This window comes from Pleurodeles waltl, chromosome 4_1 (genome assembly GCF_031143425.1).
Source record: "Pleurodeles waltl isolate 20211129_DDA chromosome 4_1, aPleWal1.hap1.20221129, whole genome shotgun sequence".
NCBI classification, from domain to species: Eukaryota; Metazoa; Chordata; class Amphibia; order Caudata; family Salamandridae; genus Pleurodeles; species Pleurodeles waltl.
In genome coordinates this window covers 721,966,754-721,984,631 of record NC_090442.1, presented here as the reverse complement: position 1 = coordinate 721,984,631, position 17,878 = coordinate 721,966,754, and the positions used below count along the sequence as shown (strand labels likewise).

Here is a 17,878-nt window from a genome sequence, read left to right as displayed (position 1 = left end):
TCACTGACCATGTCATGGGTGATGTAATATGTGAGGCCCAGGGATGCAGACCCCAATTAAAATAACAAACACACTGTAGCCGGGCGATCCCGGCTACGAGCACAGCAGATGACGTATCGGCCGAGGCCGATACGTCATTTCCGCGTCTTCCCGTTGCCGGGGAGACGCGGCCCGAGAGCGGCAGGCAGGACGGCGTTGCCCGGGAAACGACGTGTGTTTCCCGGGCTGGAGGCGAACATAAAGGAGATGCGCTGGAGAGGGAAAGAGGCGCGGAGAGCAAGAGGAACGCGGAGAGAGAAGGAAACACGGAGAGACCGAGGCAAGAGCAGAGCAAGGAGGAACAGAGGACCAGGAAAGAAGCAGACGAGGAACTGGAGGAAGGAGAGAGAGGAGAAGAGCTCCAGAACCTGGAAACAGGAGACCAGCAGGAGGAACACTACCAAGCCAGCCACGACCCTGGAGGGTCGTGGCTTAACAAGGTACGGTCCATTTGGACAGGAAGAAGGGAAATTGGGGAGAAGGGACTGGGGAGGGGTCATAGAGGAGGGTTGGAAAGGGAGGTAGCAGGAAGGGCACTATAAGTAACTCACCAGTGTCACTTAATCCTACACTAAGAATAGAAGTGTGCACACTAGTCCCTTAACACTCCTCACTGGCACCAACCCCCTCCTTTTGTGTGTACCACCTCCCAGTCCAAAGCTAAGAAAAAAAGGAAGAACCCTATTAAAAAAAAACAATACTTACCTTAGCATTCTCCCTTCTATTTCCGGCACCACCCTGGACTCCGACGAGCAAGCAAGGCAGCTGGGTTACCTGTAAAATAAGAAGCAAGAACATACCATCACGAACCTGGGAAAAGACACGAAAGAAGAACAAAGTGACTAAGAAAGACGATACCACTTGTGATTTTGTGCAACAAACTCTAACCCCCCCCGTATCATTAAAAATAAACCACTTACCACTACCTAAATAACGCCTCAGTGGTCTTCATACTGTTCGACCTGCGACAGTGGTGTCAGAAGTAGGATCCAAACCTGCGTAGCCTCTTCGCAGTAATCGAACTGTATAACCATGAGTGACCAACCCTCATTGGAGGATATGATAAAGCAATTGGCCGAGGGCCAGCGTCATCTCCAACTGGTGTGGGAGGCCCACCAGCGAGAGGCCAAAGAGGACAGGGAAGCATTGCAGTCGGCTTTGAAAAGTCAGGCGACCATCCTTGCGAATAATCAACTGGTCCATGAGACGGCCATGAAAAAATTGACTGAGACCATTGCTAGTAGTAAAGTACATCCCAATGTCCCAAGTTCCGTGTTACAGAAATATCAAGACGGAGAAGACCCCGAAGCCTTTTTTACTAATTTTGAGAGAGTGGCCTCATCCGCCCAATGGCCTGAGGATAGATGGGGTCAGTATGTCGCCCCCTTACTTACAGGGATCTTACAAGCAGCATATCAAGCAGCAAACCCAGGTGGAACCACGCCATACCAAGAGATAAAGACTAGTATCTTAGAACGTGTGGGACATGACACGGAATACTATAGGGTTAAATTTAGAAAAATCAAATGGGGACCGAATGAAGACCCCCAAACCTTTTATTATCGGGTAAAGGACTTGGCCTTAAAATGGTTGGGTTCTTCCGGAAATAGTAGGGAGGAAGTGATCCAAACAATTGTCCTTGAACAATATTTAGAGTCCCTGCCTACCACCACTAAACACTGGATCCGTCAACATCCAAAGGTGACTACTGACATGGCAATTGATTTAGCGTGTGCTTATCATCGCTCCACTGATGTGAGAAATATGTCCAACCGACCCAGCGTAAAACCAGGACCTTCCAATCTTAAAACTATACCAAGAACCTTTTCGGAGGAACCAGTACCTCACCGATTTCCTAACCCTCCACCGGTAGCAGGACCCCAATGTTACAACTGTGGGGAATGGGGCCACATTGCCCGAATGTGCCCCAGAAAACAGGATAGTAGTGAGCCAATGGAAATCGGAGTTACTAGGCGACGGGTACTTTGTACCGGAAGAGGTAACCAAAAGTTTAAACAGCTTCTGAAAGTCAACGGGAAAACCATATGGGCCCTTATTGACTCAGGCTGTAGCCAGTCGGTGGTGAGAAAAGACATAGTCTCCATAGTAGATGAGAGAATAGAACAATGGGTGAATATATGTTGCATACACGGAGATAAGGAACTGTACCCTTTATATGACGTCACAGTCGAGTGGGGAAAACACTGGGATATCTTACCGATGGGTATAATGTCCAATCTGATTGAGGAGTGTATCCTTGGAACTGATTATGAACATTTCCAAGAAATACTAGATTATGTTCGACAGCCCAAACTGACACAGGATTGGTGGAGAGACGCTCCTTTCTCCGATAGCAGTATAGAAAGCCCCACAATCCGGAGGAAATTATCACGTAGAGAGAAACGAATAGAAAAATTGAATTACTTGGGAAAGGAGAGATCAGGACTGGACACAGGCATTATTGCGGAAACACATGAAGTCCCTGTCAGTTTTCCCCATCAGCAAAGGGTAGATCCTTCTCTCGCCCACGCCTGGAAGTCGGCCAGAGAAGAAGAAACCGAAGAGGTGGGTCCCTACTTCCTCATTAAGAAAAACCTCTAATATCGGATAACCACTACCGGTACCGGAGAACATAAACAACAATTAGTGGTACCTGATCATTGTCGAAATCAGGTCCTAACAATGGCCCATTGTCAACCCGGGGGAGGTCATTATGGGAGGGAAAAAACAGAAGAATACCTTCTTAGACGGTTCTATTGGCCGGGAGTATTTGCTCACATACGTAAATTTTGTTCCCAATGTCCCAGATGCCAACTCACTGAACCAGGCAGACCTAAGAAAGCACCTCTGATGCCCCTACCCATTATAGACATTCCCTTCAGTAGGGTAGGAATGGACCTAATTGGACCTGTAGTACCATCCACAAAGGGTTACACGTATATCCTAGTCATGGTTGACTATGCCACACGATACCCCGAGGCCGTTCCCTTAAAAAGTATGACAACTAGGACAGTGGCGCAGGCCATGATTAAAAAAAATTCCCGAGTAGGGTTCCCGCATGAAATACTCACCGACCAGGGGACTCCTTTTATGTCCACTCTTATGAAGCAAGTATGTAAAACCTTAGGTATTTCCCAAATCCGTACCTCGGTATATCATCCACAGACGGATGGACTAGTGGAACGATATAACCGAACAATAAAAACCTTATTGAAAAAAGTGATGGAAGAGTCAGGGAGAGACTGGGATCTATATGCTATTCGAACACACGAACAGGCCTCTACAGGACACAGCCCCTTCGAGCTGGTGTTCGGCAGACAGCCGAGATCTCTTCTTGACATGGCCATCGAAACATGGGAGGAAGAGGCAGAAGAAGGGGGAAGGCCCCTTCTAGAGTATGCCCACAATTTAAGGTCACAGCTACAAAGTCTATGGGACACGGTCAAAGTGAATATGGAACAAGCTCAAATCACTCAAAAACGATATCATGACCAAGGGAGCAAGTTACGGGTTTTACAACCAGGAGATCAGGTTTTAATTATGCGTCCAACCTCAGAACAAAAACTAATCGCCAAATGGCAGGGCCCCTATAAGATAATAAGAGCAGTATCTCCGGTTACCTACCTGGTTGAATTATCAAACACTCCCCAGAAATCACAGATTTATCACATAAATCTCCTAAAAAAATGGGAAGAACCAGACCCCTCGAACACTGCCAGCGTGTTGGCAGGATTCCTATGTCCCAATAATAAGTCAAGTATTGAGTTCTGTCCAACCGAACACAGCAACGGGGAAGATCTACCCCCAGTAAATGAAACCTTAACAAAATCAGAAAAGGAACAGGTATCCAATGTACTAGAGCATTTCCGGGATTTTTTTTCAGCGTTACCAGGTAAAACCACCTTGATAACTCATAAAATTAGAACCATACCAGGGAAAATTGTGAGGTTACGGCCATATCGTATTCCTGAGGCAAGGAAGCAGATTATGGAGGCGGAAATACAGAAAATGTTAGAACAAGGGGTAATTGAACCATCAAATAGTCCCTGGTGCTCCCCGGTGGTTTTAGTACCAAAACCCGATGGTACTATTAGATTCTGTATTGACTTCAGGAAGCTTAACGAAAACTCCCTGTTTGACACATATCCTATACCCAGAGTTGACGACGTATTAGAGAAACTAGGAAAAGCCAAATATATGACTACCTTAGATTTGACAAAAGGGTATTGGCAGATTCCCTTAGCCACAGAGGATAAAGAGAAAACAGCATTCGCCACCCAGTCCGGTCTTTATCAGTTCACTGTGCTACCCTTGGTCTACATGGAGCGCCAGCTACATTCCAGAGGTTAATGGATAAACTCTTAAATCCCTTCCAGTCTTTTGCAGCAGCCTACCTAGACGATGTAGTAATTTTCAGTGAAACCTGGAATGATCATCTAAAACATTTACACCAAGTTTTTCACACTCTTGTCACCGCAGGATTAACAGCCAATCCTAAAAAGTGCGTCATAGGAACAACCGACATATCATACTTGGGCTACAAAATTAGTCAAGGGAACCTAAAACCTCAAACAAAAAAAGTAGAGGCCATACTAAATGCACCTAAACCGGCAACCAAGAAAGAGTTACGATCCTTCTTAGGGTTAGTAGGGTATTATAGAAGATTCATACCTGATTATTCTACATTGGCCGCCCCTCTCACGGACCTTCTGTCTAAATCCCATCCTAATAGGCTAGCACCCTTTTCGGACCAACAGCAAGCCAGCTTTGAACAACTAAAATCCTTCCTAACCAAAGACCCGATACTCCGATGCCCAGATTTCTCGAAACCTTTCCATCTCTATACTGATGCCTCAGATGTGGGTTTAGGGGGAGTATTGGCCCAACCCGACGGGGAAGGTAGAGAGCACCCGGTAGTATACGTCAGTAGGAAGCTGTTTCCCCGGGAACAACACTATCCGACCATTGAAAAAGAATGTCTGGCCATAAAATGGGCCGTGGATACGTTACAATATTACCTTCTGGGCCGCCCCTTCATACTTTTTACAGATCATGCTCCCCTCACGTGGTTATCTGCACATAAGGATACCAATTCTCGGATTTTACGATGGTTCCTTGAACTGCAACCATTTTCCTTTCAGGTCCGTCACATCCCAGGTCGCCAACAGGCCCCAGCTGACTATTTATCTCGCTTCCCAGACGCTGCTACGGTCCTCGAGCAGGACCTTTCATGGGGAGAGGGGTGTAGCCGGGCGATCCCGGCTACGAGCACGGCAGATGACGTATCGGCCGAGGCCGATACGTCATTTCCGCGTCTTCCCGTTGCCGGGGAGACGCGGCCCGAGAGCAGCAGGCAGGACGGCGTTGCCCGGGAAACGACGTGTGTTTCCCGGGCTGGAGGCGAACATAAAGGAGACGCGCTGGAGAGGGAAAGAGGCGCGGAGAGCAAGAGGAACGCGGAGAGAGAAGGAAACACGGAGAGACCGAGGCAAGAGCAGAGCAAGGAGGAACAGAGGACCAGGAAAGAAGCAGACGAGGAACTGGAGGAAGGAGAGAGAGGAGAAGAGCTCCAGAACCTGGAAACAGGAGACCAGCAGGAGGAACACTACCAAGCCAGCCACGACCCTGGAGGGTCGTGGCTTAACAAGGTACGGTCCTTTTGGACAGGAAGAAGGGAAATTGGGGAGAAGGGACTGGGGAGGGGTCATAGAGGAGGGTTGGAAAGGGAGGTAGCAGGAAGGGCACTATAAGTAACTCACCAGTGTCACTTAATCCTACACTAAGAATAGAAGTGTGCACACTAGTCCCTTAACACTCCTCACTGGCACCAACCCCCTCCTTTTGTGTGTACCACCTCCCAGTCCAAAGCTAAGAAAAAAAGGAAGAACCCTATTAAAAAAAAACAATACTTACCTTAGCATTCTCCCTTCTATTTCCGGCACCACCCTGGACTCCGACGAGCGAGCAAGGCAGCTGGGTTACCTGTAAAATAAGAAGCAAGAACATACCATCACGAACCTGGGAAAAGACACGAAAGAAGAACAAAGTGACTAAGAAAGACGATACCACTTGTGATTTTGTGCAACAAATTCTAACCCCCCCGTATCATTAAAAATAAACCATTTACCACTACCTAAATAACGCCTCAGTGGTCTTCATACTGTTCGACCTGCGACACACACCCACTCACAGACCACACACCTATACACACTCTTTCATACACTCCCTCACAAGCCCACATACACACCCACGCAACCAGTCATGCACTCATTGACATACCCATATAGCCACTCACACCCTCACTCACAGACCCACAAAATCACTTGCACACCCACTTACAGTCCCACTCAGCCTTTCACACACCCACTCACACACCCAGTTACACTCACATACCTACTCATACAACAACACCACTACCACACCCAGTCACAAACCTACACAGTGACTCACACACCAACTCACAGACCTAAACAGCGACTCAAACACGCACTCACAGACCCACTCATATCCTCACACACCCACTTACATACTCACACACAGTCATACATCTAAACAGCCACTCACAGACCCACAGCGTTTAGGTGGAGAGCAGCACCTGTATAGAGCACCTCACACCAGCAATGCTCTGAATCTGCTCACCTGAAATGTCTGCTTTTCTAGCAACGTTTTTAAGCATATGATTAGCACAGCGCTATCTACGCTGAGTTGTAAAATGACAAAAGTATTTTACCACTCCAGGCACAGTATTACAGGTTTGGATTTGTACACTACCATTTAAGCCATCCATGCCCATCTCTGATGCCAGAATGTGCATTAAACTGGTGGGATCTCAGGGACTGAAGACAATAGTGTCAAATTTATTCTATAACTACCTGGTTGCGACCACTGTATCTGTAGATAGGAATTCATAAATCTGTAGATAGGAATTCCTATAGGAATTCCTATGATTTTTCATAATTTATAATGTTGCCGTGTTTGGCGAATCTCCATGAAACTTTCCAGACCAACTGCTTTTTCTACATGGGTGGAGTATGAAATGTTTTGCGATGATTGGTAAAGGAAGAGCAAAAATAAAAGAGGGGTCCCAAAAATGCATTGGGACACCATTGCATTTTTCCATAGACTTTGTACTCATGAGTAGTGGGCAAATGTCCAGTCAGATTTCCATGAAATTTGGCTCGATTACACATTATGGTGCACAAAAGATCCTTTTGGGTACTACAGGTACGTACAGTAAGTATGTTTAATTTAAAAGGCATTTTAATATAGTGATATCTACTGTTGCGGTACTTTAGTAAAAAATCATGGTATTTTGTGGAAGTAGCAAAGTATATAGCGATGACAAGGCATTATGTAATTAGCTAATGACTGCCTTTACAAAAGTTCAAGACAGACATGTTATTTGTAGGTTATACTTTGGCTGTGTTCTGTGTTTGGTCCTTAGATATAGGTAAGCATTAAGTTTGACATTTTTGTATGGAAAAATATTTAAAAGTTTCTATATATTTTTTAAAAAGTACAGAGTACCTCGGTACTGTGTCAGAAGTACCACAGTACTTAAAAAATAAATTAATATGTTAAAAAATTCAAAATACACTGTACTACACTATAGTTTACAAATATAGAGTACTACAGTTTAGTTAAAAATTTTAACAACTTTAAATCTTCACAAAAGTCTATGAAGTACCACAGTAATACCTAAAAATTACTGTGCTACTTAAAAACGTAAAAACTTTTTTAAAAAGGCACAGTTCCCCTAAACTGCTGGTAAAATATATATAAAATTTAAAGAACATTTCTGTATTATCACTTTTATAAAATGGAATTAGATAGGAAACAACTATAAAAATTAATGCTTTCCAATAAATAAGACCCTAACCTTGAATGCAGCGAAAGTGTGCTGAAAACTACATGGCTGCCTTTTGCATTTTGTAAAGACAGCCATTAGCTAATCTGGTACTGCTGTCTTATCAGAATGTTACCATGGTATATCATTGCATAAAATATTACTAAGCATTTTAACATTTATCATTTTAGCACTCCTTACATTATTTAAATATACTACCAAAAATTAGCATTTGCACCTCATAATCTATACCTGCACATTACATCTACATCCATTTGCCCACTTTCACGCTATGTCTGTTTTCACTCCACTCCATGCAACTTCACTCTGTGCCACTCGACTCTCGGCTATTACAGTATATGCCACTCCACTGTACATCACTACAGTAAATTCCAGTCCACTCTAAGCTAATCAACTGTACCCCACTCAACTGTACCATACTCCAATCTCTGCCACTACATGCTAAACCACTTTACTTTTACACTCTACACAACTCCATTCTATAACACTGCAATGTATGCCACTAAATTGTATACTCCTCCACTATACGCCACTCCATTCTAGCTATTCCACTGTATACTACTCCACTCTGTGGCACTACACTCTATGCTATCCCACTCTATGCCACTCAGCTCTACTCCACACTCTAGTGTACCGCACTGCCCTGTACGCTGTTCCGCTGTATGGCACTCCACTTTACAACACTTCAGTGTACACCACTTCACTCTATGACACCCCACTGTACGGTATTACAGTGTACACCACTACACTCTATGCCACTCTACTCTACTCCACTCTATATCACTGTATGTTACTGCAGTTTATGCTATTCCACTCCACTCTACACCACTCTACTCTATGTTATTGTACTATATGGCACTCTATTCTATGTCACTCCACTGTGCACCACTACACTCAAAGTTAATTTACTCTATACAACTTCACGCTATGCTACTCCACTGTATGCCACTCCACTCTACGGCACTCCACTCTGCGCTACTACAGTCAATTCTATTCTTCTCTACAAAGCTCCAATCTATGCCTCTCCATTCTATGACACTCCACTGTATTCCAATCCAGTGTATGAACCTCTGATGTGTGCTACTATATGCTACTCCACTCTACATTAGTCCCTGTATGCAACTCCACTCTACAACACTACACTGTAAACTATTCCACTCGTTGACACTCCATTCTACGACACTCCACTCAATTTTATTCCAATCTAAATCACTACACTGTACTCTATGCCACTCCACTGTGCACCATTCGACTCTGCTACTGTACACTATTCCACACTAGGTATTGCAACTCAACACAGCTCTACCCGCTCCATTGTACGCTTTGCCACTGGACTCCGTTACACTCTCTCACACTCCACTCTACACCTCTCCACTGAGCTCTATACCACTCTATGCAGCTCCATTGTACCCCACTCCAGTCTGCACCACTCCACGCCATTCTACTGTCCGCTATTCCAGTGTACGCAACTACACTTTCTTCCACACTATTCTACATCACTTCACTGGACACCAGCCAGTGTATGCCACTCCACTGTACCCCAGTCCATGTACGCCTATACAGTATACACTCTTTCACTGTAGGCAACTATACTCTATGCCACTACACCTTACGGTATTCCACTGAATGCCACACCACTCTTCCAAACTCCACTATATGCCAATCCATTGTAGGGAATTCCGCTGTATGATACTGCACTGAACACCACTACACTGTATGATAGTCGACTCTACGCTACTCCACTCTACACCTCTACACTGTACGCTACTCCACTCTACACTACTCTACTGTTTGCCGCTCCACTCTACGCCATTCCACTCTAAATATTTCACTGTATGGCACTCCACGGTACACTCCTACACTTTACACAATTCCACTCCACACTATTCCACTCTACTACACTCCTCTCTACAGTATTCCACTGCATGCCACTCAAGTCTGCACACTACACTATATGCTGTTCCACTCTATGCAATGCCACTGTATGTCACTACACTCTACACCAATCCAATGTGTGCTACTTCACTGTATGGTACTCCACTATATGCTACTACACTCCAGTTTACAACACTCCACTCAACCCCACTCTACTCTACACTATTGTGTTGTATTCCACTCCACTCTATGCCACTGGACTCTATGCTGTTCCACTGCATTCCATTCTACTTTACACCACTGCAGTGTATTCCACTCCACTATACACTATTCCATTTGTCAGCACTACACTCTCCATCACTCCACTCTACTCTATTCCACTGTATGCCACTCAACTCTACGAACTCCACTCTAAGCTGCTACTGTCAATGCTATTCCTCTCTACACTTCTCCATCTATGCTACTCCACTGTCTGCCACTCCACTCTATGCCACTTCAGTGTGTGCCACCACAATGAACACTATTCTACTCTACAACAGTCCACTCTACACTACTCCACTAGTCCACTCTACACTACTCCACTATATGTCACTCCACTCTATGGCACTCTACTCTATGCCACTAAACTCTATGCTATTCCACTCCACGCCACTCGACTCTACATTTTTAGAATGAATGCAACTACACTCTACCCCACTCCACTCTACCCCACTTCACTCTACAAAACACCACTCTATGCTATTCTGCTCTACACTTATCCACTCTACACTACTTCAATCCTTTCCACTCCAATCTAGGCTACTCTACTCTGTGACAGTCCACTCTACCTAACTCCACATGATTTCTCATGCTATAAGCCATATATTATGCAAGGGTACAACCAGTGCATGGAGAAAGCATAAGTTATAGTTATTGTAGTGTGTATTTTAGCATTTGGTGACAATCCGTTCAGTAGTTTCTGGGAAACTACGGTTCAAAGATATTGTTAAACCTGGATGGTTAGGTTCAAGAGACTCTTGTACAAGTCCTACAAGCTCAACTTAAATAAATAGAGCATTCTGATTGTGCTTTGGGGATTTTTTTCCCCTTGTGCAAACTTGATCCCGTGGTGAGGCTCCCGCGGGACTGAGTGCTTTGATTGGCCGGCCACAACATGAAAGAAAATGTTTCAGCAGCCATCAAACAACACCAGGGGCTTAGTCCCCAGTACTAAAAATACCGAAATAAAATATATAATGGGTCAGGATAGGTATACCCAACCCCCTACCCCATGTAGGGTTCCGCTAGGGCCAAAATAAAAATAAAAATCTGTGAGTCCATGTTACTCCCATAGGGGAAAAATAAATTATGGGCCTCCACTGTTTTGTAATAAATATGACACCCCCAAATGGGTGAGGCACCAGGGGTCAATGTATTTGATTGTTATGGCCCGAGGGGCCTGATATTTTTAAGAAATGGTCATGAGGCGCATGGCCCCTCTCCCCCGAGCAGATCACAGCCCAGGGGACCCCAGGTCCTGAGGCCAAGCATAAATAGTGAAGGGGAGGGAAGCATGCAGAATCCCTCACCATGTTGCTTATGGCCTGAGGGATCCATCCCATGGGGCCAGCTCAGCTGTGGAGCACTGGGCAACCCACCCTTGTGACATTGTTTCCCTGCCTGCAAGATCACAGGCAGGGAACACTTGTTTGCTGTGACATAAATATTTATTATTGCCTAATGCGTGCCAATGGTGGGCACTGGGGCATTAAATCCATGACGCCAGGAGAACTTGTCACATATTTTTAAAGCTCTCCGAGTTGAATCTATATGCTCTTCAGCTGACGTCCAAAGCCCTTTTGTGAATATTTTTATAATTGCATGTTGTGGCTGAAAAATGTTAAAAGCAAGATACAGAGACATGTTGGTTTCATTAATAAAACATGTCTCTGATTCTTTCTTATAATATTTTTCAGCCCACAAAACACAGTCATAAAAACAATGTTGAAAGGAGACTCACAGACATATTGATTTTTTTATCAATTTTTTTTATAATAACCACTATTAATAAACATTGCCTTTTTTGAAATACTGACATACACATTTGACTAACATTATTGGTGATTTTTGGAGACAGAAGATTCATCTGCTATATATAGATTTATATGCTCATTTCTTGATAAAGCTAAAAGGATCACGTATTATATTTTCGTGTTTTGCCAGGACTTGAGAGAACAATCACTCACTGTACATGCCAGAAGGCCTTAAGTGGTGTGGTGTGCTCACTAGGGTTTGGATACAGGTCCTGGCCACCGGCCAGGCCCTGCATCCAACCGCATGCTGTGCATGGCCTTTGAAACATTGCCTTTATGTATGGTAAAACATTTTTTTACATTGCATTAAAAAAAATCACTGAAAAAACTAAAGGTTAACATAATTTTATAGTTAAGTGAACATTTTAGTGACAACATAACATTTTAAACTACTGAAACTCATCAGTTATAGTTATATCAATTAACTATAACTTGTGTCCTAAAGTAATTATAGCGCACACCCTCGCCATGAGCTGCTAAAGATTTCACATATTAACTCACTCATGACATGTTCTATGACATCACTGATAACATCACTGCTACATTCACTTAAAAAACAAAGGTTACAAGGACATTAAAGTTAGGCTCACATTTTAAACATACAAAAGCGTAGAAATTCACCTGTTAAAGTTACAGTTATCTCAAGTAACTATTAACTCATGCCCTAAGGTAACTATAACTCGCACCCCCGCCATGCAGTTTTTTCGTAAGAAAATTTACTGCAAATATTATAATGATATTTTCAAAGATGTCATAAGGGCTGTTATTTGTGGGTAATTAGCAGTGCATGGTGAGGCACGATTTTTCATTACCAAAAGGCACGAGCTGGTGGTCCCTGGGGCTGTGAAGGGGCAGGCGGGTGCCCCCTGCATTTCCAAAAACATTAACCCTGTACACACAGGTAAATATATATATATATATATATATATATATATATATATATATATATATATATATATATATATATATTTACTGAAACACAATCACAATATGAGTGACTGAGTGCATGACTGCATGCACGAGTGAGTAACTGAGTGTATGAATGTGTGTATGGGTGATTGAGTGTATGAGTGCATCTATGGCTGAGTGAGTACATGAGTGCATGTACGGGTGAGTGAGTGCATGAGCACATGCATGAGTGAGTGGGAATGTATGAGTGCACAAATGAGTGAGTGCATGAGTGGATGCATAAGTGAGTGACTGAGTACATGAGTGCATGTACTGATTAGTGAGTGCCTGAGTGCATGTTTGAGTGGGTGAATGAGTGTGTGAGTGTGTGTATGGATTCTTGACTCAGTGCATGAGTGCATGCATGAGTGAATGGCTGAACGTATGAGTGTGTGTATGGGTGATTGACTCAGTGCTTGGGTGCATGTATTGGTGAGTGACAGAGTGTATGAGTGCATGTATGAGGGAATGAGTACATGAGTGCATGTATCGGTGAGTAAGTGCATGCATGACTGAGTGAATGAGGGTGTGAGATTGTGTATGGGTGAGTAAAATAGTGCACAAGTGCATTCATGAGTGAGTAACTGAGTGCATGAGTCTGTGTATGGGTGATTGACTGAGTGAATAATTGCAAGTATGGTAAGTGCATGAGTGCATGTATGAGTGACTGGATGTATCAGTGTGTGTATGGGTGATTGACTCACTGTATGACTGCATGCATGAGTGAGTGGGAGAGTGTGTGAGGTGAGTGCATGTATGAGTGAGTGAGTGAGTGCATGAGTGTGTGCATGAGTGGGTGACTGAATACATAAGTGCATGTATGAGTGGGTGAGTGCATGAGTGCGTGCATGAGTGAGTGAATGAGTGCATGAGTGCTTGTATGGGTGACTGACAGAGTGTATGAATGCTTATATGAGTGAGTGACAGCATCTATGGGTGAGTGACTGAGTGCATGTATGAGTGAGTGAGTGAGTGCATGAGTGTGTGCATGAGTGGGTTACTGAATACATGAGTGTATGTTTGAGTGGGTGAGTGCATGAGTGTGTGCATGAGTGAGTGAATGAGTGCATGAGTGCTTGTATGGGTGAGTGACAGCATCTATGGGTGAGTGACTGAGTGCATGTATGAGTGAGTCAGTGAGTCTATGAATGTGTCAATGAGTGAGTGACTGAGTGTATGAGTGTGTGTATGGGTGAGTGACTCAGTGCAGGAGTGCGTGTATGGGTGAGTGAGTGAGAGCATGAGTGCAAGTATGGGCGAGTGAGTACAGGAGTGCATGTATGAGTCAGTGATGCATAAGCGTATGCATGGGTGAATAAGTAAATGTATGAACGCATCTATGGATAAGTGACTGGGTGTACAAAAGCCTGTATTGAGTGAGACAGTGAGTGAGTGGATGAGTGGGTGCATGAAGGCATATACTAGTGAGTGAATGAGTGCATGGATGGTGTATGGGGGAGCAAGTGCACAAGTGCATGTATGGGTAAATGACTGAGTGCATGACTACAATAGTGTGTATATCTGTGAGTGAATGCATAAATTAACGTATGGGTGAGTGAGTAAGTGAGTGAGTGGAAGAGTGCATGTGTGTGAGTGAGTTTATGAGTGGTGTATGGGTGAGAACATTTAAATAGGATATAGAGAGAGGAAACAAATGAAAGGTATGTCAAGAGCACTATATATTTAAAAACTCTCTCCATGCATTTGTCTAACCAAATATGTTTGTTTGAAGAACTCTTTTCATAAAATGTAGTTAAACTGCAACTGCTATTGAAAAAAAAGATAAAAATATATTAGTATTGAATCTTCAAAAATAAACAAATATTATGCATGCCTTATAATTTAAGAATAAATTGCACTGTAGCACAGATATCATTTTGATTGTTTTTCTGGTCTCAGCTTTTATACTCCTAAATCTTAAACAATGGTTTGTATAAAGCATAATCTTCGAACAGTGGGAAAAAAACAGTCATTGGATTGTGAAAATAAAAACAAAGCTGTACAATGGATCACTACAAATAAGTGATACTATGCTTCACACTCATTTCATTTAATTAATTACTAACCTTGAAACTAGTTCCTACAATAATCTAAATAGGCAGCTTTAAACATTTGTCTTCAATAATTATGGTCATCATTATGACATTGGCAGTAAAAACCTCCTACTGCCACTGTGACGGCTGCCAACATACCGTCCCCGCGGCTACCATCCGTCCGCCATATTATGAGCACTGCCTGACTTCCACCACAATAAGGGTGGAAATCCAGCAGTGCTCATGGTGGTGGACGGCGGTAAGCTGGCGCTGCTACCACCAGCACCACCACGCCAGTAGAACGCTGCCAGCCGTATTATGACCAGTAGCAGTGCCCCTTCCCGTTCCCTGCTGGAAGACCTCCTCGCCCAAAGTAAGTAGGGCTTCTGACAGGGGAGGAAGGTGAGAGGGTGGGGGGTGTTGTGTGTGTCTGAGTGTGTACATGAATGAGTGACTGTGTGTGTGAATGCGTCTGTGTGTGTTGTTTGCATGGTTGTATGCATGTGAGTGAATGCGTGGAAGAATGGTGGAGTGAGTACGTGTATGTGTGTCAGTGGGATCATTGTAAGAATGTGTGCGAGCATGTCTGGAAGTATGCGTGTATGAATGCATGTATGCCAGTGTGTGCATGAGTGCGTGAAAGCCAGTGTGAGTGATTGGGTTTATGCGTGGTGCTTGTCTGTGGGTGTGTGCGTGTATGGGGCGGGTGTGTATGCGTGTGAGGATTGGAGGGGGTGGGGTGTGAGGATCAGAGGGGGTGTGTGAGGATTGGAGGGGTGGGGGTGTGTGAAGATCGGATGGGGTGGGTGTGTGTGTGAGGATCAGAGGGGGTGGGAGGTGTGTGTGAGGATCGGAGGGGGTGGGGGAGTTTGGACAGAGGGGGTGTCAGGTGAGTGTTGGGGGGGGTGGGGGAGCTGCCTACTGGTGACAGGGAAGGTGTTCCCTGTCACCAGTAGGGCCTACTGCCATGGTTTTCGTGGCGTTGCTAATACCACGAAAACCATGGTGGTAGGCAGGCTCATAATGCCGCCGACAGTACTGTGCTGGCCGCCGGGCTGGAGATAGACATCTCCGTCCCGGGGGCTCATACTGCCATGGCGGTATGAGTGGAGAAGTGGCAGTTCCCGCCAATCTCACAATATGGTATATTATCTGAAAATAATATGAGCAAAGTCTTCAATTTTATTGATCATCTTGGAAATATAATCCCTGCTAGGCCAAATGACCTTATAAATCATGTTCAGAAACACAGTAGGATTTTTTGTGAATTAGCAGGTAAACGTTTAGCTGGAGAAACAAAAGGGGAGTTTTTCTTTACTTGAGAATTATTTCTATTCTTTCAACTTCAGGCAGCTGTAATTGTAGTATACTCTTCCAGTTTCAGACCTTAATTATACAGTGTTGAATTGATTTCTTATACTGACTTCTTCCAGGAATATCAAAACGAGCTTTCCAATTTGGAACCATCTGTTATGCATCATTGGAGCATTGCAATAAGGTATGTTCTTGTTCTTCGTAGAAATAATGCAGAGGCAAGGTTTGATCTGCAGTTAGGCAGTTCATATATGGTAAGCATTTCAATACAATTTGTCAAAAGGCACACTTTTACAATCTGGTAACGTTAAGTAACATTAAGTGAAGAAATCGTTCAGAGTTGATGTCAGTTGTACATGTATAAGAGCAATCTTCACACTCATGGCTCCATTTCTAACTGCATCCAAAAAGATCATCAATATCTACTTCTTCTTGATCTACAACTCCAAGGTTCACCATAGTAAATTCCTGTGCATCTTTCTGAGTGTTCAGAGTAAATATCATACAGTACATATATGTAAAAGATCTCGGATCCCCGAAGCAGAATGTGTTACAGTTCTGTCATTTATTAGACGTTTTTGTAAACTATATAGAGCAGAACACATTCTCATATCAGACTTTTGTTCAATTTGGTTTACTACCTGGGGTAAATAGAATAGTACATTGACAACAATACTGGCATAGCAGTTGACACCTGAACTGTTGATCATTACTGCATATGCTAAAGTGAGAGGAAACTGTTGTCTTTGAATTTTACAGGCAAAAAGCATACAACCACTGGCCAATCTTATTAACATCAACTAACTGATCAAATTTTATAGCCAAGTATTCCACCTCATCTCTGTTTAGAAAATTAATGAAATCAACAACTTTACCCATTGTGGCATTTACTAAGCCTTCCTCAACATTTAAATTGTGTTGTAAAATAGCTCGACAGGTTTTACAGAGACACAATGGCTTTTCTAGTCCTTCTGTTTTTGATACTGATTTTTCCAAAGAATCCAATTTTGTTTTAAGTTTATCCAATAGTAGTATTGTAACTCCTTGATGTTCCATTTTATCAACAGCTGTAATTTCCTAAATGTATTCTGTCTCCAGTTGAAGTAACCTTTCATTAAAGTTTGAACATTCTTGAAGTGTTGGTAATAAACAAACTATAGATTTCTGTTCATTGATAAAATTAAACCTTAGTTCTGCTGCAGTTGCGGTAGATGTGAAGACAGTCTTGATTAGGTTTCTTTGCAAAGCATGTATCCCCTGTTCTGTAAGAACTCCTACTCTAATGTCTTTCAGTATGTCTCCGTATTCTCTATCAGATGCTTGAGGTATGTTCTTTACTAATTCTTTGTACTCAAAGTTTAACCAGGTGTTTGCATTGCCAATACTTCTTAGTGAATTTTGTGTTTCATTATGCAGAAGAGTTTTGAAAACTGTTTTTTCTTTTACAGAGGTACGTTGGAGTAGGTCAACAAAGACAATTACATGTTTTCTTCCAAATAGTACATCATAGTTTGCTCTTTAAAACTCCTGCATCCTTAAATGTATGAAAGAAAACATTATGTTTAATACAATGCTTACTTCACCAATGATGAGAAGAGTCATCTTTTCTAATACTCTGGATACTTCATGGCAAGTGTCACCACTTCTGATACTCAAGTTTATTGTCATGTTCAACAGGTAATATTAAAAGTCAATGCAGAGTAATTCCTCTAATATTATGAGCAGCTAAT

At 43.2% G+C, this 17,878-nt stretch overlaps 1 long non-coding RNA gene across 1 annotated transcript in view; it reads right to left on the bottom strand.

Moving 5' to 3' along the window:
- Positions 1-643: 643 nt before the first annotated feature.
- LOC138288569 (uncharacterized) overlaps positions 644-17,878 on the bottom strand; it is a 42,670-nt gene continuing 25,435 nt past the window's right edge. The window contains exons 2-3 of the long non-coding RNA XR_011202464.1: positions 5,953-6,021; positions 644-813 (exon numbers count right to left, since the gene is read on the bottom strand). This is a non-coding gene — a long non-coding RNA (uncharacterized lncRNA). The remainder of the gene's footprint in view (positions 814-5,952; positions 6,022-17,878) is intronic.